Source organism: Pieris rapae, chromosome 15, assembly GCF_905147795.1.
Source record: "Pieris rapae chromosome 15, ilPieRapa1.1, whole genome shotgun sequence".
Lineage (NCBI taxonomy): Eukaryota > Metazoa > Arthropoda > Insecta > Lepidoptera > Pieridae > Pieris > Pieris rapae.
In genome coordinates, this window is record NC_059523.1 from 5,750,308 (window position 1) to 5,777,025 (window position 26,718).

The following is a 26,718-nucleotide window of genomic DNA, read 5'->3' on the forward strand; positions in this document are numbered from 1 at the left end:
TGGATATGTATTTCATAAACTATTTATTATTGTTTGACAGGTTTAGAAATGCTTGTGTAAGAATGAATAAATTTGTTAATTGAAGTGTCTTATTTGGATCTGTAATAAGATAGGCCTTTTGTGCCTGACACACGCCGTCGACTTTTTGGATGCTATATATACCGGTGCTTTTCTGTTGTTGTTGTGTTTGTTTTTCTTCACAGTACGAGCGAGTTACGCACATAAACATACAGATGCATAGCCGGGATTCAAACCTCAGGGACGAGCGTCGCATGCGTGATGAACAAATAAATTTACACCGCCTGAAACTGATGAAAATAGTTATTTCATTTATGATAATTATAACGTTTAAAACTGGTAAGGCTGGTATAATTTCAACATTATGCAATGTATTAATATTCTAAAAAGTCATTTACCGTTTGTACAGTTTGTACCAATGTTTTTTATTTTTTTAGTTAATTTCAATACAGCCTCGTTCAGGAGTAAAGTATAGTAGGAATATATTGTATTGACATTCTTATCGCTTTGATTGTTTCACATTTGTTGTAGGCGTAACACTTTCATATTACATTTATAAAGGTTATGAAGAAATAAAAAACGTGAGGCGTCATTTAAAGCTTTACTATACATATATAATTTTATCTTTCTACCCAATTTATTCGTCCTGATTATGTCCAACCTTCGAGACTATTACTAACAACAAAAGGCTATTTATTTTTAAATTAGATTCCTTTCGGATGCACCCAATATTCTTGCTTTGTATTCCATTGCGGGAATATATCACTCTGGTGGTCAACGCGGATCAAAGAAAATGTTGATTCAATAAGACGGTTAGGGAAATTCTTTTGTTGTTTAAATTTGAGAAAATTTAATGAAACGACGGTTTTATTATTTTTTATTCAATAAGGAATCAACACGTTACAAATAGAGGATACATAAAAAGAAATACAAATTTTAATTTACCTTAAATTCTTCACAGGCAGATATTCAGACAGTTATTTTTTTCTACTATTCCTAACTTTCCAGTAGGCGAATAGCCTATTATTATGACGTATGGCGTCGACTTTTTGGGTCATAGGGTTTCTAATTAGAGAGGTTAGAGAATGTTGAATATTTACAGAAAGTCTATTGGTGCACAGCCTGTGTTGGAATCTACGACCTGACCTAATTAAACAGGACTTGGGGTAATAAAAGACGTATTTAATGTCATAACTTTTAATATTGTATCAATAAAAATTATCACAGTTTTAATAAGCCTTGGTATTATAATATTGCTGAAACATAAAGGAGTCGTGAAAATATTGTTTAGAAATTAAAAGTAAAATATTATTACAGGAGGAGTCTTACCTTCTATCCAACAATCTATCCGAGAAAAAATACATTTTACACAATGCTTAACAGAAAGGAATCTGAAACACGGATTTAGTACGTTGATTTAATTATTTAAAAATGAAGTAATCTATATGGTTAAATTTCAAAACGGCTGAGGTGGTGAAAGATAGCCAAAGTAACTCCCAAGTCCTACGGCATACGTTAAAAACCAATTTAAAAATAAATAAAACTAAATTTACTTTGAAGGTACTGGCATTCTTGAAATAATATTATATAAATATTTATGAAAATGAAATAGTGAATCAAACATAGATGTGTGTCCATAAAAACAATAAAATGTTAAAAACAATACCATGTGTGTCTTACTTATAAAATATTTATTATAACTTAAAAATAATTATATCTTAAACCTACCAAAAAGTTGAAAATGCCAAATGGACAGATATTCTGTTCGTCATATAGGTCATTATCTAAATCTTCGTAATCCGATAAATTATCCGATTGATTATTAGAAAAATCTGATTCTTCATGGTTTGACGAAATATCAACATTGACAGGACTATCTGAAAATAAAAAAATACACCAGAATTTGAAGTAAAAATGAAACAAAACTAAGTAAAAAAAGGGATAGAGCGATAGTACGGTTGCTTGTGATTGGTTAACAGCATCTCTATTCCAAACACAGTGCGTTACTATCAAGCTTTATGTTGACAACAAACGAACGGATTATGCAACCATTTTGTTTTAGACCACTCACATTAACTTTGGAATCAAGCAATACTGATATTTTGTTGACATTTAGACTTTCATTTGTTTATGGTCTCAATTTATAATAAAGTATATAGTTTTAAGCAGAATATATATTATATATGCATATATTATGTCAGTTATGCCTTTAATCAAGTATCGTATATACCAGTGTCGATACTTTGACCGTGGGGGTTATTATTTCTGCAATAAGGCTGTTGTCTGTTTATAACGACATGATTACACATTCTGGCAACGCTTTTTTATAATTTTAACCTCTTAGCATAGCTTACAAAACGCAGGAGACTTTATTTCAGTTTGTTAAGTTTATATTTCTTAAACTCTACTGCTTGTCTGCTAAGAGTGAAGTAAGGTTTTAATCATACGCATATTTGCTTTTAGTTCCAGATTCTATCCACTGGTTCCGTATCTCGGACACTTATGATTTACCATTTATTAGGAGAGCAGATTTTATTCCTTTAGCGCACTGGCAATATATGTATTAATTTTCTGTTACGACTTGTGTTTTTGGGACGCTTACGTTGCATCTTTTATATTTATTTAGAATTTATTTTAAGGCCTCTTTATAGCCTAAAGGACTACAGATTATCTGATTTTTGTATATTATTTGATATTAATCAAAAATGCATACCATCAATAACATGATGAGGAAATGTATGCTCTACACGACGTTCAAACTCATAATCTGTAAAAGAAATGTGATTACGTAAAATAACTAAGGTAGATGAATTAGTTTCTCACTTTTACTGACATATGGTTGTTAACCTCTTCGATTCGTAAAACCTATAGAAGCGTCGCTCAGCGAGAAAGTTAAGCAATATCGATGAAAAAGCTTTGTTGAATGACAAATAGAAAGAAATATGTTTAAGAAACTTACGCTTAGTGAAGCACGAAGGAATGAAAGTAACTAAAACGAAAATAAATAATGATTTATGCATTTTAAGTCTCTTCAGTTGAAATTGTTCATCAATTATGAATGAAATATTAATTAAGGCAAAAATAAAAGTTGTCGTGTATTAAAAAAACTGGTAAAAGTCACGACTCGACTATGAAAATGTTATAAAAAAATAATAGGTAAAACGAATAAAGAATAAAAATAACCTTATTTAAAAGTTTTATTATGTATATGTGTATGTTAATAAAATCCTTACAGGAAACGCAGATAATTAATATTAGAAGTTGTTTCTTTGTTCCTTGTATATGCTGGGTCTCCCTGAACCAGTTTTGTCTCAAACTCACACTCTCATTTATATAAAAATCGCTATGTGATGACATATGTAATATTCGTATTAAATTTACTTTATATATTGATGTCCTCTTATATATGCCTGAATAAACATCGTTTAGAACAACATACCGGTTATATTGACCAACATCAATGGTCCCGGCTGAATTATTCTGTATTAGGTTCTTAATAAATATTTTATCGGCTATTACGACTATCGGTTATAACGACTAAATATGAGTAGTCCTTTCAATGTCTGATTTTGACTGTACGCAGATAATTGCTTTACAAATTAAAAAAACAACATTACAAATCATTATTTGCTATGACAATACCTGAAAACAAAATTTGACAAGAAATTAAATCCTGGCGCATTAAAACCATTGGTCTGCCAAGACCAACTGCCATCATGTAGGTGGTAAGCCCTCTGTAGCCTGATACACCCCATCGATGTTTAGATCTTAGATTTTCTGAGAAGATACAGTGTGAACTCCGAATAGAAACGGTATAGATTAAATACCGTGGACATTCATTTGTTGCGTTATGGTGAGATTCAATAACGACACTTGGCGCAAACTATAACTTTTATATGTTACTTCAGAGGCTCTTAACAGAAACTGGTGGAAATAGATAGTCCACTCCAGATGTTTCCTTGCTGACTGAAGGGAGAGAGAGATGACAAAGTCCAATATATTTTCAAGGAATCTCCCGTACGAAAGCACGCCAGACTAAGCCTTTTTTTAAATCTTATCCTAATCGTGCCTAGACGTGCCTAGTTTGAATACACAGGTATAAGTTTCGCGTATAGATGGACTACCATTAGCGTAAAGCCGGTTTTCGAATGCCTGTAGGATTCCTACCGCAAAGAGCAAGCGAGCTACCGGCTACTTTTTTTAATATACAGGCAAGCAGTATTGAAATAAGGATTATTAGTTGAACTTTGGACGAGAAAATAAAAAGAAATATTTGTATGGATGAGTTAATTTATACTGCTTGTAGTCCTCCAATATTCCACCATAACAGATTTTGTAAAAACAGACCTTAAAATTGTTTGAAAAACAGTAAATATAGAGGAGTTAAGATAGTTAAAAACGAACGAGATAGTTTTTTAATGATATTAACCGTTATTCAAATCGTTAATCCTTTGACAGCACAAAAAATAACATACTTTAATTATCATATACATACAAACTTAAATATGTATATCTAAAACTAAAAAAATGTATATCTAAAACTAAAAAATATATATCTGTATAAATATAAAATATAAAAAAAATATATATTCGGCATCCCAAACCTGTCAAACATTTTGGCGCAGAACTGAGGTAGGAATTGAACTTGCGCAAGGCATTACTTAAATACAGGCAATTTGGGCTAGTTATATAACGAGAGACCTGACGGGCAAAATATTCAATGAATTGCTCATTTGGCAGACTTTTCAAATACTGTTAATTCTTCTCAGAAGGGGCAGATCTGATGCGCCATTGTTGCCTATTAGAGGTCATCCAGAGTTATTCTACGATTAGAAATATTAAGAAACATGTCTATCACCATCGTAGCTCTGCGTTGTCAATTGACACTCCCTTCAAAATGTAAAAAAACAAGGTATATTATAATATCAGTTGCAAGTCTTCAAGGTTTATGTATAGATAATATAAAAAATATATATTAAATACACGCTTGGCAGACCTGCAGTTGTTGTTTCAAAACCCTGTCAATGGCTTTAGAAAAATAGTATGCCATCCTTAACAACGCGTTTTCTATTAAAAAGCACTTCAATTGTGTCGAAAAAATGTGTGTGCTCTTGTCTGCCTATTTGACTGTTGTGTAGTGCTTATAAAAAAACATAAATGAGGCAGACATCCAGGCCACTATATTCCGAAAGCAGACGATTTTGATTTTTACCTTTTCAAGATTTTTTCGGTTAGAAATCATATTATGTTCAGGTCAATAAAAATTTGAAAAGAGAATAGATACCACGAATAATCACATAAATTAGACATTCAAATTTATAATTCAGATTCTCAAATTTCAACAAACTGGAATGATTTAGTAGTACTGTAGTGAGGAATTAACTCGGAAAGAAAAAATTAAGATATTTTTCCTTCCGAGAAACTTAATGATAGGTATGCCAGCTCGATATATTGGTATGGAAGAGGGTTTTCAAATCAAATACAAAAGTAAATACATCCCTTTATTTCTCTTAATTACGTTAACGTATCCATCAAAGCAGCACTACGCCCTCTGAAAGAAGAAAACATATATCAATTTTAAATTCTAATACTTTGTATGCACAGCATCCCTTTAACCTCTTGCAAACGATCTTATTTTAAATAAAGATTATAGAAATTGCGACTATTGTAGTGTCGTCTTAAATAGGAATGTATCCTTATTTTTATTTATTTAAAAGAATTTGAATAAATAAAAATATTTATTTTGAATAGGCAAGTATCGATAGTGATGATGATATTCTATTCTTTCTGATCTAAGACAATCATTGTCATCAAACTTGTGTCTGAAGTTGAAATTCTCGTGGAGTCAAGGAGTGGAGGCGACTAAATCTAGTCCAAAAAAAAAACCCAAGAAGACGCTACTCCTCTCCTCGAAGATACTCCCTATTAATTGTTCAGTTACGATCGGAATACTGGATGTTGATATTTAGTAACGTACAATTGCAAGGGAAGGCTCTATTAGTATGTAAGAAACTTGGTATGCTCAGCAAGGCGAGGCGGTATGTATTATAGGGGACTGATCGGATTAATAGGTGCTGTATTCTGGACGTCGAGGCCAAGTATGAAATTCCACCCGTTCCGAAGTCCGTCATTCGACGACTAAGTATTTTAAGGCAGTTTTTGCCGTCACTTATCATTTGGTAAGCCTCCTTCCAGTTTGCCACGTTACATAAAAAGTATACTTGGCGGATATAGTCATACAGGAATGTATGTATTTGATAAGGTAATATTATTATTATTATATCTACGGAGGAAGGATGGTGAATAGTTCCCCTCTCCTAAAGGGAGGATAATCGACCAAGTCAATCCACTGTCGGGCTGGTCCGAAGGCCTCAGTGGTTAAGGTCGAGAATTTGTATTCATACTTAGCAGCCGGAATAACGTCCTTAGCGTTTTTCAGGGTGGCGATTTATAAGTGATTGTAACGACTATAGGTGTCGCTTTATAAAGATCTATAAAATATATTATGACAATTAACTTACACTTAAAAGGTAAGAAGGGGAGTTTCGGTCTATTCTTTTGACTCTGAGAGCCTGTAGTTTTCTGTGTGTCTGTGTTTGATGCTTTGTTTGTAGGGTTCACTGAAACAATATATTCTTCGTTACATTCATAATTTTTCTTTACGTATAAAAATACGTGCTTTCTAGGCTAGGTTGTTAATTTAAATTTGCAGTTATTAATAATAATACTAACTTATATGTCCAAGGTATAGTTAATATATAATTAGAACATATAAATTCATATACAATCTATAAAAGTATGGAAAAAAAGATATTTACCATTAATGGAATCACTGGACGGCAACGGGTTGGCTGAGGAAGAAAAATAAATGTATTTGGATATTTTTAATAAAGTTGTCGTCACACAAAAATGTTTCAACAGAAGTCAAAGTAAAAATAAATAACCAAACTGACTTAAACTATTCTTAAGAATAAAGTTATATAACATTCTGGCTCGACCGATTTTGGTGAAATTTTGTGGGCATATCGGTGTGTGTACTAATTTTTTGTTATTTTTTTATGATACAATAAATCCTTAATTTTCACCCCGCTACGATAAACCCCTATTTTTATTTGTTACTTAAAAACTTAAAATATGGCTCAAATTGGCCCGAGCAATCCTAACTTATTTATTCCTTGAACTCTGAGAAAGGTTTTTATTCAGAGGAAATTGGAAAAAGTTAAGTTAAAAAAAAATATTATGGCGAAACGACACACAGCTAAAAAGTAGTAACTTATATTAATATTTATTTACTTACGTTCACAGACAGCTATGGTCAGCAGGCTCGACAGAACGAGCATAGCTAATAGAACAGCTTTGGTATTCATTTTGAATTTGTACTGAATTATCTTACGCCGAACTTGCTTTTTATAAAAATACGTTTAATGACTTCGTGACGGTGAAATGAAATATATTTTGTTATCTAATCGTTTTATATTTTATTATTGTGTAACTAACTGAATATTTTTGATAATTAATATTTTTTTTCTTTTTCCGCAAACTGTCCCTAGGTAATTTATAACGTATGTTCAATACCTGGCCACCGTCACCACGCACGAGAAACGTCGGTTAAATTTAAAATTATGTTTAAATAAATATAAGTTTAAATACAATAATACATAACTTTAATCCGTAAAAAAGTGTTTTTCCATAAATACCTGGATTATCAGTATTTTTTTTTGTAATTTTTATATAATTGTAACAACTAAATGACTGCTGATTTGTAGTATAAAGGCCTCTGCCTTCAAGAGTTGTTTTACCAATACTTCACAGAAGCAGCTAGCGTTTTTAATTCTTTAATTACAAAAACAAATTGATGTTATACTTAGCTTAAAAGAACCTTAAATTTTTTATTTTTACGATAAAAGAGTTGTGATCAAATTCATATATCGCTAGTCCCTACACTATGGAGCCCCATTGTGTAACTAACTGTAGGTAACTAGATGACAATTATTCCGTGGTACATGTTAAAAAGAAGTAGTTTTAGTGTAACAACTATGTCTTTCATGAACTCATATTTGGTTTTATGAGATTATTTGACTATCTCAGAATCCAAAGATTGTGAAAATTTATTATAAAGGAAGGGTAAATGCAAAGAAGCGTTGGCCAAACACAGTCCTGGCGTGAGACCGCGTCAAAGGCTTTTGCAAGGTCTAAGAAGACCGATACATACCTGCCCTATACATATCTGCCCCATACCCAATTTCTCACTTATAAGCTCAGTAAAATTAGTGGCAGGGTCTTCAGTAGATCTTCGTTTTCTGAACCCAAAGTGCTTGTAGCAAAGGAGCGATTGGTTTTCTGTAAATGAGATTAGCCTTTTGTTTACTATACGCTTGTCTATGACTATTATCAAAGTATTATCTCTTTTATGGGGTATGGGGGCAGCTGATATCAAATCGATATTTGTGGTGCAGAATCGGGCTGTTCGAGCAATCTTCACGAAAATCTGTCCGAAATAATAACTTCAGCAAGTCAATAACTTTATGTGCATATTATGTAAGCAGAAAAACACAGATTCTTTTAAAAACAAGAACTTCCATAACTGAAATACTCATATTTTTTTATTAATTCTATTAAAGACAAAGCTTTTATCATACTTTTTTTTGTAAAATCATAAAATAAAACGCACATTGATATTCATCGCTATCGCATCGATATCGCCTACTATATCGTAAATTTTTATTTAACTGAAGATTTCAGTTCATCACTATCGATTGTTGATGTATAAATGTAGAAAACAAAACACATCTGGGTCTCTTGGCCGCTTTTACAGTCCCTACAGCAATCATCTCTGACTACTCTATTAACTGTAAAATGTAAGGTGTAAGATGCATTGATAGTTTTAATATACTTAGTATAAAAGTGAAATAACAAAGCCTATATCTAAAAAAGGATTAATGAGGTTTTTATAATATTTTTACTTATATTTAATATATCTACTAGCTGGTAATTTGAGTTTTAATAAACGTAACTTGACTGTTTGTATTAGACCGAGGATTTGAAAAAGTTGGGTTTGCCTCTTATTGTATGAAGAAATGTGAAACAATAAAAGTGATCATAAGCAGTCAATTAAACCTTTGCAAATAGCGTCTAAAAACATCAGGTCCTTTTGTTTACGTCTACATTCTAGGGATTCAATACCAAAGTAATTGTAGGAATCTTATACTATGCTTTCGAAATTCTGTTTTTGAATCTATTGCTTGAATGTATTTCTTGTAGATTGAGTACCACATAGTGCATGGATATTCTAGTGTGTTCTTAAAAGATTTGCAAACATCTTTTTATTCCATGTGTGTGGTAAGAAGATTTTTCAACACGTACTGTAGTTAAGAATATATTTATGAAATTACTTCAATTTCGAAAATAATTCGCTATTAGCACGCTATAAATGCAGTTTTCTGTTTCTGTTTTTATTAAATATTGAAAGATTTAGGGTCTGTTTCACAATGTCCGGATAAGTTCCAAATAAGCTATTTATTACTTATTGGTAGGATAAACAGTATTTTTGCGTTCCACGTCTATTTATTTATTTATATACACATTGTGAAACAGGCCCTTACTAAAAATATTGTTCCAGATTCAAATCACTTCTAATATCTATCGTTTTGTTAAATTTGCATGCGTTTTTTTACAGTTTCAAAGCTGCTGGCGGTTTCCCTTTTCTCTATGCATGTATAGGTTTAAAGATTTTATTTAATTTTTTGTTCATAGAATAATCACAATAAAAGATTACATGAAAGAAAAAGCCGTTCCTGCAATAAACTTAAAAGTAAATGTCACCAAAGAAATATGACTTTAAAGTAATTTGGTCTAACATATTCACTTAGCTTCGATTTGAATCAATTGAAAGAAGTAATATTTTTTATATTTACATAGAAACTAAGTATGTAACGCTTATTGAACTTTATTAAATTAGTTTTGTGTCTAGCTTATACAGTTTTGTGATTTTGAATGAAAATCTGCATCTTGTAGCCGTCTTGAATCACGTCATTCTCAATAAAGTACGACACACACATTTGTGTGACTACTTTAATCTTCTTCATGCAAGAACAACCCACGGGCACACTGCGATTTTAAACAATCTTTAATTTAAAATCAACACAGGGCCAAGTAGTTTTTGCATTTGGCTTATAGATATTTTTTCTAACACATTATCGTTTCGCTGGGAAGCAATCCAAGATAAAGCCATAATATGCTATACGAGTTTCTAATCAAAATTTGTAATTCTAATTCAGGCCACATATACATTTCTAGAAATTTTTATAATTTTTTTAATATCAACTATATTACATAACTTAGCACAATATTCGATATGTTCTAGAACGTTTATAGTATAATTAAATAAATTGCAAATTTCTATTTACTTTAAATTCAATTGTTTCAAAGAAGTAGATTTTATAAGTCAATGCCATCCTATCTCACCAGTTCCCACATAATAATTTAACTTATAGGATTCAGAGTAAATAGTAGTAATACTTTAAACCATGTAAGTTACACGGGTTCCAAAAATCACTAAGCTCTTTTAGAAAGGTTCTTGCGATTGCACTTCTCTTGGCTCGGCTTTACTTGACAAGCCATGATTAAAACATATTATATTTTTTAAATATAAGTGTAAATCAAAAATTTCATAGAAACTGCTTAGTAAAAAACATTTTTATTAACAATCTACTGTTTATTTTATTGAAATCGATTGATGTTAACACATGTTTGATGCGTTGTGGGTCCTCTACCTGAAAAATAAATAATAAAGCATTGTGAATCAAAGAAGTTACATTTTTCATATTGTTCAAAATTAATAATGAATTGTGGTGACCCTACGAGTTGTACGTTATACCACGTTTACACTCAGCCCTGACGAACAGGGTAATGGGCTTGCAAGTGGTCCGCACAATAGAGTTTGTATATAGGTTTACTAGCGCTGCTACTGTCACTGAGGGCTGTGTGAACTCACTGGATATTGCATTACAATAAGTATTTACGGCAATATTTCCGTTTGAAGCTCTACAACATAAAAATAAAATACTTTTACTATGGAGCATGAGATTGACAGGTATCACTTATTCCACGTCATTTAATTTGAACCTGTAGGCATCCCTACTAATCGGCAAAGAAGACAGAGGGTGTAGGCCGAGAGATAAAACTCTCGGTACTCTTTTAAAAAAGCAAATCAAACAATACTTATTTTAAAACATATTTAAAACATAAGCAATATTACTGTAACAATAGCAGTTTTATTCCATCTGTATTATATGTTGTATATTATTTAATAATCATATTATATAATATCCTTTACCGATTAAAGCGTTTGACAGTATCGACATTGATTTATAATATAAGATAGGTACTATGTTAAAATATACTATAGCCCTTTTTAATAATTTCTATTATTATATTAAAATACGTGAGGAAAATTTCTTTATACTACATGTAATGATTTTAATCGTATATATTCGACATATTAATGAATGAACCTTTGTGACTTACGTGATTTATATGCTTCCTTGTTTCTTCTGTCTTTGCTGGCCTTGGGTTCCTTGGGTATCAGTGTTACGAGCTGCGTTTGAAGGGTTAACTGAAAATTAATTATGTTAATTAAGCTCTAATAGGTTAATCTTAATATATATATTTCTTGTGTGCGTGTGTATGTGACTGAACTCCTCCTAAACGACTGGACCGATTTAGACGAAATTTTTTGTGTGTGTTCAAGGGGATCTGGGAATGGTTTAGATTCACAATTTTGTCCGCTGGACAATGTTTTTTTTAATTAATTTCCAATTTATTAGTTGTTGTTGATTTTGGAATGTTTTACATTGGATCCGACAGACGGCGCTACCATCGCAGTGTCAAATTTTAAATAATATTCGAATTTTAATTTTAGTCTGTCCCGAAATTTAAAAAAAGTTTTGTTATCATTGTGTTATATCGTGTGTGACCATGTGCTGGATCGTTAGATATTGTCATAACATTTGAATAATAATTTTCATCAAAATGGCTTATTAAAAATTGAAATTTTGAAATTAAAGACGTGTAGACAGGACAACGTCTGTCGGATCCGCTAGTTTATATATATATATTAATATCTAATTGAAATGTTACCGCTTATGGAGTCATGGCCGGGAAAAGCATTGGCTGAAAACAAGGAGAATTATTTTTATTATCGACTTATTATATGAAAAATGTACGTGGAATATTTGCATGATAATAGTAACTTTAAGAAATATAACTAAAGAAGTAAGCTGTGCTCTTTGTTTGGTTATTCCTTGAAAGTTAAAGAAAGCGTCAAGAATCAATTCTTGTCATACATTAATTAATTTGTAAATTAACTATTAAGGGCCTGTTTCACAATGTATGGATAAAGTGCCAAATAGCTATGCAACACATAAATAATTCGAAGTATAAAAGTTCCAAATACGCTACTACGCATTTCATGACGTATAGCGCTATCTGACAGTCGTGAAACGCAAAAATACTATTTATCCTACCAATAAGTAATGAATAGCTTATTTGGAACTTATCCGGACATTGTGAAACAGGCCCTAAATGTTATAAAGTATACCAACGTTCAGCCACAGCGGTAGCAATGAGACAGGACGTCAATACTAAGAGAGCGACGAAAACAATCTTTCCGTTCATGGCGAAGGCTTGAATAAACTGTAACGTAATGTGAATATACACCAATTTATACCAGAAAAGCAATATTAATATTTTTTTATCAATTTATTTTATAGGTTTATTACAATGTCACGATTAAGTGAATAAATTAAAAAAAAAATACATAATATATCCTGTCTTTACTGATAATATATACGTACATGCATGTTTCTTGTTTTTTATGTAATATGTTCTCTGTAAGTGATTCTGTGTGTTAAATAAATAATAGAATAGTGCAATCTGAATAGACCCAATAAAGGCCACAGATTATTATTATTAGTATACTAGCTGACCAGGCTAACTTCGTTCCGCCTAACAGTTAATAATATCGTGTTTACTTACTTACACTTAATTAAGGTAATAACATTAATACAACTTTTTTTGCAAATAAAGAATTGTTTTATTGCTTGCCATTGCGAAAGTAGAAATTAGGAAGTTTTACACATTAGGCTTCTTTTCTTTCGATATACAACTTTTTTTGATAAGGTACATATGTCTTTGATCAAGATCAAAGCCTAGTTATACATCTCATTCATCATGATATTGGAATTTCTAGAACTGACACGAATTCTATGTAAAATGATGCGCAGTTTTGTCAACAGATGGCACCACATGCTGTTTGCATTTGGAAAATTAGTTAACTGATTTATTGTTATTCGATAACTAATCCGATATTTTATTACTTATTCTGCTATTTGGACTGGAATCCACCAAAAAAGAGATAACTAACATCGGTCCAGCCGATCTTGAGTTATAAGTGTTGTAAATAATACAACTTTGTTGTTGTTTATATATTTAGATATTTGATTATTTAGCAACTACCTTTTCCGATCTGAAGTTATCTATGAATCTATTAAAATCAATCCATTCAAATTATAGTTATGTAGTGAAGTGAAGCTTAAGCACATTCCTGTTCTTCCCTTCAAGTGATAGTCTCGTAGGATGTCCTTTAGCTAGTCGCGGGAAAAGCCAATTCCAGCCGAACTACGCACGCCAAATTAGCCCGAGCTGAACTGTCAAGGCCCTTCAGGCCCACAGAGAGATTACATAAAAAAATACAAGCTTAAACGCGGACAATTTGTAATAATAGTCATACTAGTAAGGTAACAATAGTCTTTAGTATGGAAAACTTAACACTACTTGAAATCTATCAATCACAATTCGTCATACCCTCAAATGTTTTAAAAAAAATATTTTTCAACTGCTAATTATATACAAGCTTCAGGCCGGCCATTCAGTGATTCAGACTACTCGAGGTCGCAGCAGGAACACCCTTCGTCCTCGCGCTTCGTATTTGCTACACGGAAGGACGGACATTATTAGAATATAAATATTCGAATATATTTATGTGTTACATACGTTGGAACTATCAAAGATTTGATTTAGTATATTGACTTTTTTCTGGGCGTAATACATTACACAAATTAGACTAAAAATAGGTGGCCCTTAGGAAAAGTAGTATTACGACATTTTTATAGATTTGTCTGCACTAATTTTACGATAAAACCATTTCCATTTTACTGAAATTCACAAAAAACACGTTTTGTAACCTTTGATTCCGAGTTTAAGTAGAGTTTTAGTAAGAAAAAATTGATGTCTTAATTGACCGGACTATGCAGCTGATGGCAGTTCATGCTAGATGAAACATTACGATATCTTTTACGCCATTTACCATGGAGAGTATTTGGAATTATGTATTCGTATATCGGCCTGTAACGAACACGCGAGGACTTTGGAATTGAGTGCCCATGAGCACTTACTTAACACCAGCCTCCTGCTATATTCTTTCTGTTCTATAGAAAGAAAAACTCATAAGAAAAAATAAATAATAATGATAATTGTAACAAAAAAGTAAGATATTATTAAAGTACGATATTCGTGAACTAAGCTCGTTAAATAGAAAAGTTTAAATAACATATCAGTGAGTGGCTTCAAGATGTTGAGCATTAAATACTAAATTCAGGTTTGTATCGATAAAATTATATTTTAACTGAGAATAGAATTTATATTTTATTTGGTATCATAACAGTATGATAGATTTTCTCGACACCAATATTATATTGCATCGTCTATTAAAGTTTTAAGAGACTAGGAATTTAAAAGAGGAAGAAGGATGATGCCGTCGTGCTATGCAGGGATTAAATAGTAAAATAGCCTTAATATAAATTAAGTGGCACAATTAATAAATATATTTCGTACGATGTTTTAATTCAGTCTCATCTGTTTCATCTCATTGTTTAAGCTGTTCTCGTTGTGACATTAGTTCACTAAGTTTTGAATTCGCAGAATTTCATGACGTTTATGTTTTTATTTATAAAAATGCATATTTTTAAAGGTAGTTGTTGATTATTGTACAGGGATTCTGGTGTACGTTTAATCTCTCGTAACAAAAACAAGACTAATTTAGCTAAGCGATTCCAAAAGTAACTTTCATTTCATATCCCTACGTGAAGAAAAACAAGGCAACATCACGAAGTGTTCCCAGGTGGTCACCCCATCCAAGTACTGATCGTCGCCTGACGTTGCTTAACTTCGGTGATCGGATGAGAACCGGTGTATTCAACGTGGTATGGTCATTGACTAGAGTTGTATCGAAAACATAAAATAGAACAACTATAGCATAAAGTGTCGTTACAACTTCTGGTCTTATATTTTTTCCATCTAGCCCCCTTTCTCAAGGCGCGATAAGGAACTTCGTTCGAATTATTAAAAAATAAAAAAAGACATTAGGATTTCCGTGTACATAATAATTAGATTATTTCAAAATACCTACAAGAAAAACTAGATCTACACAGTAATATTATAGCAAACAATTACGACACAAAATTTGAGGGGAATAGCGCCATGTTGCAGAATAAATAAAAGCAAAATACGTGATACTTGACGCAACAATAATACATGGTAGCACCAGAATTCAAGCACAAATATTATAAGCACGAAAAGTTTAAATGCTTTAAAAATTACTAGAGAAAATACAATACAATATTTCAGTTTTGAAGGGGCCTCGAGGAAGTATGTATATGTTAGATATGTAAGTTAGATTAGACAGTACCCGTGACACCAGGGTTTGTTCTTTCCTAGCTCAACAAATAAGCAGTATTTAATAAATTTATCAAATAATAAACACAAATTAATTTTTTCAACAATATATTTTTGTCGAATGAGGTTCTTACGAAGATTGATCCACCATCAAACTCTGGAAAAAATATGAAAATCAAGTGAATACCCTTTTTTTTAGATGAGTTCATGATCACGTAGATCTCTCTTCTATTTTCGAAAGTTCACATGGAAAAGAAAATATTCATAATATCGTTTAGTAATGACGACGCAGACAGTCAAATATACTTCACGTAAGCTAGTGCGAACTTGGATTAGGCAGAGATTCTCTGAACTTCAACATCAGCGATTTTCGTAAAGTACGTACTGCAAACAGTCCAAAATGACTCTGCCAGCAGTTAACCCGCAAAGTTTTGATCGTGTGACGTAACAAATTAATTTCTTGACTATAGTCTTAAAGAATATAATTGCAATCATTTTGGGGATTTCTATTTTCAAAATAACGAGTTACAATCACTTATGTCCTACCATTGACTAAAGCTAGTCCTTGTGATTCTGATTCTGTTTGCCTTGAGTTGATTGATCATTCCGGTTACTTGCTGTGTTCGTTGGGTTCACTATAAACAATATTTAAATTTATTAATTTACCTTTTGATGTACTAAAAAGAATATATGTTGGAGAAATGGCTTTGGAATTTAATGTATCTTATTTAAGACAGATGTCACAATATCTTGTTAGACAAAACTAACAAGATTCATTACTAAAATCTTCATTAGGAGTCTACACAGAGCGCAGTGTCGCGAGGCATTTGCAGTGTCAAAGCCATCTAGTGTCGGCTTTTTGATTTGCTCAAAGGCATCTTAGTCGATTGCCGTGCGCACTCAGGAGGCTCTTGCTTGCCTCGCGAGGCTTCTCGCTCTGTGTGGACGTGCCTATTTCCGTAGTGAATTCATATGAAAATGAAAACATTGTAACATAACTTTAGAGAAAAACTACCAATGAAGACGCGACATAACATCAAAAAATAATCGTTGACTTTAATTTTAAATTAGCATATTATATCTGATCTTACTTACCACTAATTGCGTCACCACCCGGTTCTGGTATAGGATTTGCTATAAGAGAACAGTAAACATTTATTCGTAAATTTGTAAAAATAAATGTAACCAAAACTTTATATTAAGATCAATTAATAATGTATTTTTTTTTTCTCACAAGCAAGTTTAACCCTAGAAAGATAGTCTGCGTAAAATTTACGCATGCGTTTTCGAAAAATTGCTCTCACTTTCTAATTAGCGCGATTCCATAGCTGTGCGTTTAGGACATTTCATTCGTCGTTGGGAGCTGCCACGTGCCGTAAGTGTCAATGAGGTAAGTGCCACCGATTTTGAAATATAACGACCGCGTGAGTCAAAATTACGCATGATTATCTTTATCGTGACTTTTATGATTTTGGCTTATATGACAGTTTTATTGTGTTTCGTAACTTTTAATACTTTATATCATAACTAATTTTGTTATTTCATTTTTAAAGATATTGAGGCAAATATATAACACAATGGGGAGTACCAATTTAAACGAACACGAAATCTTGGCCGCTCTTATGCAAAGTGATGATGCTTCCGTGTGAGGACACCGACAGTAAAGTAGCGGACCACGACAGTGAAGATGAAGTGCAGAGTGACACAGAAGAAGGGTTTGTAGACGAGATACAAGAAGAACATCCGACGCCAAGCGGAAGTAATATCTTAGAAGAGCAAAGCAGTACTGAGCAACCAGTCTCCACATCGGCCTTTCGTAGGATCGTAGCCTTGCAACAGAGGACAATTGGTTTACCTCAATCCCTTTGGCAACAAGCTTGCTCCAAGAACCTTATAAGTTAACCATTGTGGTAACCATACGATCAAACAAACGTGAGATACCAGAAGAGCTAAAAAACAGTCGCTCCAGGCTAGTGCGGACATCGTTGTTTTGTTTTGACGGACCCCTTACTCTCGTCTCCTACAAACCGAAACCGGCAAAAATGGTTTATTTGTTATCATCTTGTGAGGAGAATGCTACTATCAACGAAGCTACTGGCAAACCAGAAATGATAATATATTATAATCAAACGAAAGGTGGCGTTGACACGCTAGACCAAATGTGTTCTCTGATGTCCTGTACTAGAAAGGCAAATAGATGTCCTATGGCTTTATTCTATGGAATTTAACATTGCCTGCACTAATGCATATGTAAGTTACAGCCATAATGTTAATCGTAAAGGAGAAAAGCCTCTGAGTCGCAAAAGATTTATGAAAATTCTTAGCTTGGGACTGTCTTCTTTGTTTATGCGTAGACGTTTAGAAGTACCTACTTTGAAGAGATATTTGCGAGATAAAATCTCTGATATGTTTCCAATTAAAGTGCCTGTTACATCCGAAGACTATAGCAATGAGCCAAAAAAAAGGATTTATTGTTCTTTTTGCCCTTCTAAAAAAAGGAGAAAGGACATGACATGACATCCTGCAAAAAATGTAAAAAAGTTATATGTTGTGAGCATAATACTGATATGTGCCAAAGCTGTTTGTAACTTACTTTTATGTAAATGTATGTTTCTAAATTATAAGAAAAGCTTACTGTTGATTTTCTACTTAAAATAAGTCTGATTATTAAAATAAAAAATAAGTTTTCATTAGGAAGAGTAAGTGTTATACTATTTTATTGACTTATAGAAGACGTTTAAAGTTTTGTTTATTTTTTAAATACAAATAAAGAAGTTTAACAAATTATCTGCATTATTAATTAATTTAATATATGAGTATATATAATAACATAGAATTCATTAAAATAAACTATTAAACCTAAACCTACAACTAATTCAAATTCATGCGTAAATTTTACGCATGATTATCTTTTCCGTATTACAAAATATGATTATCTTTCTAGGGTTAATAAAATAAATTGTTTAAGTATTGATTTATGATTTTGGTAGGTACTTACGTTCACAACTAACTATTGTTGTTGTAAAGAAGCATGATAGTACTAAAAATGTAACGAATAAAATTTTTCCGTTCATTGTGATATGAATTTTGTTATTCAATCATAAAATTATTTTCAAAACGCAATATTTATAACGAAGTATGTATATTTTTTTATGGATTCGTGAATGTTTTACATCTGTCGTGTCAATAAATATATGACTATTAAAGTTTATGTAATTAAAAATATGAATGTATCATGATTTTGTGATTGATTTATGACCCAATATTATTCCTTTTTCTGGAAAATTATACTAATATTTTCTCTCATTTCCCGCCGACTACGACTTTTACAAAAGAAAAGTAATATATAATCGTAAATCGACGTTTTTTCTCAGATTTAGTCAGGAGATCAAATCTTTTCTGTTATTAGAGACAAGGATGTTCTTGTTAGAACCAATAACTGGTATACTAATAAATAACCTAACCTATATATAAGCAAGTTTTTTTAATGTATTAAATATTTCAAGAAAAGATTTCCATTGCAACATAACATATATATATGACAAAAAAACATACTTTATTATTTATTATATATATTGAAAAACACCAATATTATAATACAGACTTTACTTTCTTCTTGTCATGTACATCTATTATGTATTTTTGAACACTTTTCTTTGTCTTCCCGTCTCTTGTATTTGATGCGACATTTGTTACATTAACTGAAACAAAAAATCTTTAGTAATTAAGTTATTACGGCTGGCTTGCTATCTGATCAATAGTATAACCGAACGGGTCATGTTCAATCGCGAGCACACATTTTGGCTTCGGGTACAGGAACCCACTAAATCCAATTAAACAAATGCATTTAGTTCAATAAACAATAACAATCAATAAACGTCAATGGTAATAGTTTAACCAATTTCTTAATCACACTGGAAGAAACTAGTGCTTAAGATATAGGCTAGGCCTAGTTTAAACGCTTTTCTCAAATCAGTGAATATAGTATATGTAATGTTTGTTTTGAGTCAAATAAAGTAAATTTTTATTTTATTTACATATATGCTACTTGGGGTAGATAGATGTCAAGGCAGAATACAAACTCCACCAAGTATCATTTGACGTCCGTCGTTCCACAAAATAGCGTTATTTAAGGCTTTTTATACCGAGCACCATTACAATATGAAACCAGCTGCTATATAAGTTTTCTTTGTTACTTCGAATTCTTTAAGAAAAGAACCAATTCATATAAGGCCGACAACGCACTTGCGAGCCTTCTGACGCTGTAAGAGTTCATGGTCGGCGGTATCACTTTACATCAGATGAGCCGTCTCATGTTCGTTTGGCCGTTACTTAAAAATTGAACATTCATCTATATTTAAGGACTGTTTAAACATTTTCTAACTAGAAATTTGTTATCAGTACCCAAGACGTTATAGTGACTTGAGTTACTAATGGAAATGTAAGACCGTAAGACGAGAGACTAAGCAATTGGATTACTTACTATGTATAACATCTCCTGAAGCTTCTGATAGTTCTGCAATAATTAAATGTTTTTAATTATTACGTACGTACAAGCAATTCTGGGAATTAAACGATAATTAAGGTAATTAACGTTAAATAAGGTTTATTTAAATATCACTACAAAACTAAAATGTTGACTATAGGTGGATTCAGGGTGGGGATCATAGGATTCTTTGTGTAAGCGCGCATCGTAAAAATTTACTCTCATAATTGTTCCCTGACGCGCCAAAAGAATACCTATCTTCAAAAAATCTTTTAGATTCCAAACTAAAGAAACACGTATTTTAAATAATAATAATAATTTTAAATAATTGTCTGAAACTGTTTGGAATCCTTTAAATTTACTAATATTATTACAACATTAACATTAATGTAATTTAGTAATTAAATTAGTAAACTTATTTAACTTACGTTGAAGTAGAAGGTTTTGCATCAAAATTATGCTTAAGAGCATAATTTTTAACATTGTGTTTAATACCGGTTATACGTGCACTAGAGAATGTAATAATGACATTTAAAATATAACAAAATGCACATTTATATACCGTAATATGTTTATTTATCGTTATTTAAATAATTTATGTTATATTATATAGTATTGCAATGAAAACTAGCTAAGAACAAAAACCTCTGAAATAAGATTATTTTGTAAAAGTATTGGGATAAAAATATTCATAAATAGTCGATAATTTTTTTTTATGAATTTTCATTTAGTGTAGAGTAATTAACCAGCAGTAAATAATTGCATGTGTTCTTTATATGGATCGTCGCATGGTTCTGAATTAAAATCTATAAAAATAAATGTTAATCATAATTTTTTTATCGATATTTAATTGTCCACTATCAAAACAGTGTAGTATATATTTACTTCGATTTTGATAAACTATCATAGTCTATTTAGTTTTCAAAATGAACGCCAAATCGATATTTTTAATTTGTCTTATCTTAACATGCTTACTAGCTTCAACCTTCGTTGCTGGTAAGTGCATTTTGGAATTATATAAAATAAAATTAATTTGATATTTAAAACTAAAGGTTTTTTTATTACTAAAGGAAATACTCCATAGTATTACTATGGGTGCGCCGCAGCAAGGGGGCGCAAATATATTATATGCAATAATATTGGCATAAGAATTTACGAGATTTCACAAGTATGATTTATTAATCATGCTAATGTTGGTCGTAGTATCTATTATCTGGTTAACTGGTAGGTTAACCAGATAATAGATACTACGACTTAACTGTTGGTAGCATAGATGACAAACATACACTAAGATGGAATTCCACAATTAGATGGAACGTGAAGTAGCCTGCTATAACTGCGAGAACAAATTTTCCATTTTAATTTTGTTTGTTTGTTTACAGCTTACCCTGGCGGCGACGTTATTGAATGTAAGTTCACTAAGATTTGTCAGCGTTGTTAAATATTACAGCCTTGAACAAATACAAAAAATTAACTTTATACATTTTTAATAAATGCTTAATTGAATAATACTTTTTCAGCGAATCCTTCAAACCAAGCCACTGATAGTAACAAGCAGAATGGAGGCGTCGGTCAAGGACAATCGGATCGAAAAGGGTTAATTTGATTACTATGAAATGATGTGAAAATAAAGTTAATTAAATAATTCTTTATTTCATTTGTACGCATAATATTAAATTCTGGTGTCACGATGTTTGTAATGAAACTCCTCCGAAATGACTCGACCTATATTGCTAGCAGCTATCTGCTGAAAAGTCTGCAAATCGGACAACATCTATTTTTCATCCCAATACATGTTAAGGATCGGTCCACCCCTAAATATTTTATTTTTTAGACAATTTTTTTTGTTTTTATTTTTGTATGATACAGCCCCATATCAACGCCTATTTTTTTAATTAAAAACTCTAAGCTTTATATAGAGGAAATTTACAGAGAAACCTAATAATTTTTCCTTCCGGAAAACCGAACAGACTCTGGGGAAGAATAGTAAATTCCATGTTGGTATGCACTAAAAAGGTAGGCTAAATAAAATCATATCGAGGAGAAACGAACTGTATTTGTATGTTGTATGTTTGGTATTTATGAACAGTCTAAGAATATAATACTTTCTGTTCCTACACAGAATTAGAATCAAAAATTCAAGTGCCGATCTTCCTTAGGCCTCTCTTCGGTGGCATTTTCGTACGCTTTCGCCGCGTCTTCAGGGCTTTTGGGAATAAATGAAAGTCGCAGGGTAAAAGCGCCAGGTCAGGACTGTATGGCAGATGACTCATTATCTCAACACCTGCCGTAGTCAAATATCAACAGTGCGTTTTGCAGAGTGCGCTGAAGCATTGTCGTGCTGAAGCATTGTCGTGCTGAAGCAGGATCCTGCTTCGACGGTGCTGTTGTCGATTTTTTTCCAAGACAACAGGCAAACACCGATTGACATACCAGTCTGCCAGTCCTTCTGCCATTCTTCCATCTTCTAGATAACTGTTGCGAAATGACTTTTTCAACCAAAGAATGAGGCTTCTTTTTGCCTTGACTTCTTCCTTTCTTTACCTTAGTCGATCCTCGAAAGGACACCTGATTGTCTTTTGGTTTCGGGTTCGTAGCAATATATCCAGCTTTAATCACCTGTGACGATGTCAGTTGATAGGTCACTCTCTTATCTTCCTTCAAGCGTCGCACAGCACTGATGTTATCTTCAGTAGTCGCTGGTAAAGGATGTCCCTCACGCGGATCGTCATTGAGATTGCTACGTTCTCGCTTAAGCTCGTTAGTGGCATGAGATGGGGCTTTATTAAGAAATGCTAATCGCAACCTGTCATAGCTTTGTTGTTAAGTAAGCTCACAACGAATAATGAATAATTGACCGTAAATTTTCTCGCTTTCGGTTCATTTTCACTTGTAACAAGAGTTTTAGATTTGCCGCCAATTCACAAAAACAAATGTCAAAGAAATGCAAAATACTACCAATTAGGTTACCAAAGAGTTCTAAAATTGAAATTAAAAAAAAGTATACATACATTAGCAATGTTTATTTGTTTTACTGGCCAGTTCTAAACATTTTCAGTGTTACCCACATATATCTGGTATATATTAATAAATGAATATGAAAAACAAGTTTAACATAAGACTATGTAGAATTTACATCTTATTTTACTATTAGAAAAATGATCATGAGACAGATACAGAAATTTTACGCTGTCGTTTCACTGTCAGTATCTATAGAGTGGTGATAGCACTGGTGAAATAACCTGTGACAGAGTTTATTATATATATAGATATATGGGCGTATATAAATTTAAAATTAAACTATAACTTTTGGTATCATGATGATGGAGTAATTCTCTGTAAGATTAATTAAATATATAAGTCCATTGCAATAAGTGTTTTTCGTCATAAGGTAGTTTTAGGACCACGGCCTATACGTACATTTCAAAAATTGGCTTTCTCTTAAAATTGCCCCTTCCTCTATTAATATAACAGCAATGTAAGAAGCCAGAAATACTCTAGGAACGATGGTGAAAGACCGCATAGCATGTTTGTAATCTCTAGTTTTTGCCCATTATGTAGTTTTAGGAGTACGGCCCACACTAAAAAAATAGGATTTCTTTTAAGACTGATTCTCCTTCTGTTAATATAACAGCAATATAGAAGCTAGAAGTACTCTAGAGACGATGGTGAGAGACCGAAATCATTTTTATAAAATCTAGAATTGTTGGACGGGCTTTTCGGATGAACTGCTTTAAATGTCTCACCTCCCATGGCCAATCTGTCGCGGCACAGAGTAAGGCATATGAACAAGAACCATACAAACTGCAAATTTACTTCTTTCCTTCAACTTTAATTGCTACTTTTGGAGTAGAGACTCTAAAATCTATCGTGAGGGCTTCATGATGTAATAACCGTATACATTTCTGTCAACCCGAGATTTTTCGTTTTGGAAGCGCCGTTGGAGTCAACCTTTAGTACAAATTCTGGAACAAAAATTCACACAAATTACCCAGCTAGAGATGACTCGATTTTGAAGTTAAATTTTTTCAAATTCAAATTCCAAATGTACCGAACAGAAAACATTTATGTTGTAGAAATATATTTTTAATGTCGATCGTTAAAACATTTAATGATGGTAATGTTATGTTTTATTGTCCCATATCTGATCGCTTGGGTATATATAAACATCGGATATTTCAGAAATTGTATTCTGTAGTCATAATGAACGCCAAAGCGATATTTTTAGTTTGCCTTATGCTGGCATGCTTGATAGCATCCACCTACGCTGCTGGTAAGTATTTTTTTTATTTTTCGCAATTAATTTACATATATAAATTTAAATTAAAAGTTAGATACAGGGACCAAAAAATCACTAAGAGGACTCTCCTCTACGTTGTTGTAAAGTATATACGGGTCATAAGGTGCGGCATTTTTACGCTTCTTTTTAAAACAAATAATAAATGAATGAAAACGTATCCATCTTCTTCATCTTCATAATAACGGCAGTTTTATCTTAGCATCGCACGTTTCATTTCATTTCATTTGATTACGGAAAACGTTGAGAATAAATAAAGCCTATGTTACTGTAAACATATCAATTGTGAAAATTTTGAAACTGCAACTACTTTTGGAGTTAATTCGTTACAGTTTATAAAATCTATCTTTTTTTTAAATAATCTTACGTAAATTTTACTACATATTAAAGGAAATATTTTATATTAAATGCATATATTCAAGATCATATTCGATATTTATTTACGGATACTGTATATAAGATTTACATTAAATATTAATGTTAACAATTATTTTACTTACAGCTAATCCAGGAGGCGATTTAATAAGTTGTAAGTATTATTATTATATTTATTTGATGATAACGAAAACATAATTGATTGCCAATCTTATAAATATTGTGGTTAAAATTTAACTTTACGTCTACTCTAATATAAAAATAATTAATTATTTGTCGCTTGTAATCGAACTTCAGACAGGGCATGAAAAAGGACGAAAATATTTTTTGGGTGTGAATTAAACATTTATACTATTAATAAAAAAGATGAATGAGGTTTATATTATATTCAAATTTTAGGTTAACGATTAAAGCAACCACTTAATAATTATTAATATTAATAATTCTAGCAAATCCATCCAATAGAGCTACAGACAACAGCCGACAAAACGCGAATGTCGGTCAAGCGCAACAAGAACGAAGAGGACTAATTTAGTAATAATTGACTTCCCAATGATATAAATAAAAATATAGACAAAAATAAAATCTTGTTTTAATTAATTAAATTAGAATGCAATTTTAAACACATTATACAGAAATATAAATTATAAAAATATTTAAAAATTAATAAGAAAAATTGAAAAGTTTGGTTCCTGTGACGTTTAACACTGGCAGCATTTCCTCGCTGTATTTTATGAAATATTTAAAAAATAATTTTAATTGAAAAGTTTGGTCCCTGTGACGTTTAACGCTGGCAGCATTTCGTCGCTGTATTGCGATTCTTATTCGTCAAGGTCAGCATCAGCTCTGGGGTCACAGGTACTATCTACCATACGATTATTATGTTTCGAGATAAAAAAGTATATTAACAAAAAAAAAAAAGCTAATTATTACCATATAATAAGCTGTAAAAAAGTCAAGTGGAGTGTAGCAGTGGGGTATACTGGACTAAACTGGTTTTCAGGCTATATAAGCACGGCGCGCTGTATGGTCGGGCGCACTTCTTCGACGCTCGCACTAGATATAGGACGTTACTATTGTTGTTAAATTTGTGGTTAATTTCGTGTAATTTAATTTGGTTATTTTTAGTAATTTTATTTGTTAATTTCTAACTTCAGTAGTGGGATTCGTTCTCATTTCTGATTAGTTTAAATTAACGCCCACGTGGTTTTATTTTAGTCAGTTTGAAACGCGAGTGTTATACGTTTAATAAAAATAATGGAGGGTAGGCGGTGAACACGTAAAAAAATGACGGTGTGCCCGTCTCTGGGCTTGAAGAAACGTTACAGTCGATATTAAACCGTCAACCGACGCAAGCGACTGAGCTATGTCCACCAGTGGTGTCACCACAACAGTGCTCAGCAACACCACCGCGAGGGGATCGGCCCTTTGCACCGACATGCGCAACACCATCGGATTTGCTGCTTTCTTCCTTAAGTGACACTCGTTACCACCTGGTACTGACGGTTCGCACAATGGTACTGAGAACGCTCCGGTGCCAAGTTCAAGCAGCGCATGCGAGTCAAGCACTGATCTGGTACTTAATCAGGTGACCGACAAACTAGTAAGTGCGTTGAGCACAATTCTGGTAAGATCTAACTCCATTTATATTTCTAATTTTGATCCGTCTTTCAAATATTTCGATATATGGTGTGAGCAGGAAGACTGCGCGGTTGTCTAATTATTGGGATGACCGTGAGTGTGTATCTGATTGGATATTGTTTGAAAGGGGATGCTAAAGTGTGGCTAAATGAGTGGCTTAGTAATGATC

The 26,718-nt window shown here is 32.2% G+C and overlaps 6 long non-coding RNA genes and 1 pseudogene across 6 annotated transcripts; 2 read left to right on the forward strand and 5 right to left on the reverse strand.

Moving 5' to 3' along the window:
- Nucleotides 1-5,506: 5,506 nt before the first annotated feature.
- LOC111000000 lies at nucleotides 5,507-7,469 on the reverse strand. Its single transcript, XR_002600404.2, has 4 exons — nucleotides 7,316-7,469; nucleotides 6,837-6,869; nucleotides 6,540-6,638; nucleotides 5,507-5,569 (listed from the first exon to the last, which is right to left on the reverse strand). It is a non-coding gene; the product is annotated as an uncharacterized LOC111000000 (long non-coding RNA).
- Nucleotides 7,470-10,698: 3,229 nt separating this feature from the next.
- On the reverse strand, nucleotides 10,699-12,749 carry LOC111000001. The gene is made up of 4 exons (XR_006750678.1): nucleotides 12,621-12,749; nucleotides 12,157-12,189; nucleotides 11,545-11,632; nucleotides 10,699-10,790 (listed from the first exon to the last, which is right to left on the reverse strand). It is a non-coding gene; the product is annotated as an uncharacterized LOC111000001 (long non-coding RNA).
- Nucleotides 12,750-15,171: 2,422 nt separating this feature from the next.
- LOC123689854 lies at nucleotides 15,172-15,292 on the reverse strand (annotated as a pseudogene).
- Nucleotides 15,293-15,841: 549 nt separating this feature from the next.
- Nucleotides 15,842-18,904, reverse strand: LOC110999998. Its single transcript, XR_002600403.2, has 4 exons — nucleotides 18,749-18,904; nucleotides 16,846-16,884; nucleotides 16,297-16,385; nucleotides 15,842-15,907 (listed from the first exon to the last, which is right to left on the reverse strand). It is a non-coding gene; the product is annotated as an uncharacterized LOC110999998 (long non-coding RNA).
- Nucleotides 18,905-19,305: 401 nt separating this feature from the next.
- Nucleotides 19,306-20,948, reverse strand: LOC123689797. Its single transcript, XR_006750684.1, has 3 exons — nucleotides 20,665-20,948; nucleotides 20,234-20,266; nucleotides 19,306-19,451 (listed from the first exon to the last, which is right to left on the reverse strand). It is a non-coding gene; the product is annotated as an uncharacterized LOC123689797 (long non-coding RNA).
- Nucleotides 20,949-21,082: 134 nt separating this feature from the next.
- On the forward strand, nucleotides 21,083-21,881 carry LOC111000005. Its single transcript, XR_002600408.2, has 3 exons — nucleotides 21,083-21,232; nucleotides 21,619-21,645; nucleotides 21,757-21,881. It is a non-coding gene; the product is annotated as an uncharacterized LOC111000005 (long non-coding RNA).
- A 2,497-nt stretch (nucleotides 21,882-24,378) lies between these two features.
- Nucleotides 24,379-25,493, forward strand: LOC111000006. Its single transcript, XR_002600409.2, has 3 exons — nucleotides 24,379-24,509; nucleotides 25,036-25,062; nucleotides 25,358-25,493. It is a non-coding gene; the product is annotated as an uncharacterized LOC111000006 (long non-coding RNA).
- Nucleotides 25,494-26,718: the final 1,225 nt, after the last annotated feature.